The following is a 1,957-nucleotide window of genomic DNA, read 5'->3' as shown; positions in this document are numbered from 1 at the left end:
CAACATATCTTTAGGGAAGCACATTGCCCAGTGTGCCTTCTGTGGAGTGGCTGGTGGGTTTGAACCGCCAGCCTTCTGGTTAGCAGTCAGATACCTTAGGCCCTGCACTCCCAGGGTTCCTTGAGGATTCGGCAGTACTGTTAAACATAGTCTGGAAGAACACAGGTCCTTTTCTCCTTCTTAGCAGTTCTAGTTACTGTGGAGTCGGCTAAGGACCCGTGGCGACCCCATGTCAGAGCAGTGCTACTCCCCATTGGGGTTTCCCAACAGCCCTTTTTCAGAAGGTTGTCACGCCTTTCTTCCTAGTCACCTCTGGGTAGGTGCAGACCTGCGACCTTGCCATCAGCGGCTGAGCACATTCACTCCTTGCCCCCCACCCCCAGGCACTCTGCTGAATGGTTAGATCAGTTTACACACTTGGGGCTGAAATGCCATGTAAATGGTTTTTTTTTTTTTTTTTGCCTTCTTAAGGAAGCAGGGCTAGGCAACCTAGCTCTGGTGGTGTAACAGTCAAGCACTTGGTGGCTAATCTAAAGGCTGGCGGTTCAAACCCACCCAGTGGCTCTGCAGGAGTAAGACCTGGAGATCTGCTTCCATAAAGAATATGGCCGAGACAGTCCTGCAGGGCAGTTCTACTCACCTCCACGGCGCCTGACAACACGCGCGGGGCGGGAGGCCCGCCTGCCCTCTCGGTGGCGCCCACTCTGAGCTCTGTGTAACGCATCGCTGGACTGCACGGCCTGCGCTCACTGCTCGTTTTGAGAGGAGTGGTGACGCGCAGGGAGAGTGTCAGAGTCCGGAGTCAGCCTACTCCTCAGCGCATATTAGCGCCCTTCCGAGTGTAGACTCCCGTGGAGATTCCTGACCGAGGCCACCATGGCCATGGTGACTGCACACGAGGTTTCCACTTGATGGCCGTTTGCATTTATTGGTGGAAGAGCCCCCCTCCCGTTCCCTATCCACTGATGTATTTGTTTGCGTGTGCTTCTTTATTTGTTCTCAGGGCATCTCTGTGGGTGCTTATTTTATTGGAAGGGTCATAAGTCCTTACTTGTTACCTATTTTGATCGTCACATAATTACCCTAGATTTGACCACAGGGAGCTCCTGAAAGAGGGTTCTTGGCCCTTCGGACCCACCTCCAGCGCCTCTCTGAGTCCCTCCTGAATTTCTGGCCCCGCCAGATACTTCAGGCTCTGCTTGGACCTTCCTGCCTCAGCTTCACAGTCAGCTGTTTCTCCAGGGGGCCCTGGATCCTTCTACTGACAATGCCAAGGACACAGAAGAGGAAAGAAAGCTGGGGAGCAGTCCCGAATGAAAGGAGGCTAAAGACACGGAAAGACGCCTTGGGGCACAGCTGATACACGCTCAGCTGCCAACCAACACGTGGGCAGTTCGAGCTCCCCAGAGGCTCGGCGGGAGAAAGCGCTGGCGGTCTGCTTCCATGAGCAGTTACAGCCCAGGAAACCCTACGTGGGCAGTTCTACTCTGCCCTGCAGGGTCTCTATGAGGCAGAATAAATTCAAAGGTTATAGGCTTCAAAGGTTATAGGCTTTAAAGGGGAGCTCTGGTAGCATAGTGGCTAAAGCGCTTGACTGCTAACCGGAAGGTGGGTAGGAAACAGTGACACTGGACAGAATTTTTCAAAGCACGTCACAAGTAAACAGTAAATTCAAACTAATAATGGAAAGGTCAAAACCAGCGTGAGGCTTTCCTGATGTCCTCCGGAATCTCTGTCAGTACACTGAATCCTCAAGCCCAAAATACTGTGAGGACAAAGGGCAGCGAGGCTCCAGAAGGGGCCTCTCAGCAGGCCTCCAGGTGGGTGGGTAGGTGGGTGTGTGTTCTGAGTCTGTGGTCAGATGAGTTCCACCAACAGGATGGCTTCCCCTCCTCCCCTGCCCTCCCCTCCCCTCCCCTTCCTTCTATCTTCCCTCCCTCTCTCTCTTCCTCCCTCC

The sequence above is a fragment of the Orycteropus afer genome, unplaced genomic scaffold (assembly GCF_000298275.1).
Source record: "Orycteropus afer afer isolate SDZICR_OR568_19922 unplaced genomic scaffold, OryAfe1.0 scaffold00491, whole genome shotgun sequence".
Taxonomy (NCBI): Eukaryota; Metazoa; Chordata; class Mammalia; order Tubulidentata; family Orycteropodidae; genus Orycteropus; species Orycteropus afer.
The sequence above is the reverse complement of the archived record's forward strand: the minus strand, read 5'-3'. Positions refer to the sequence as shown.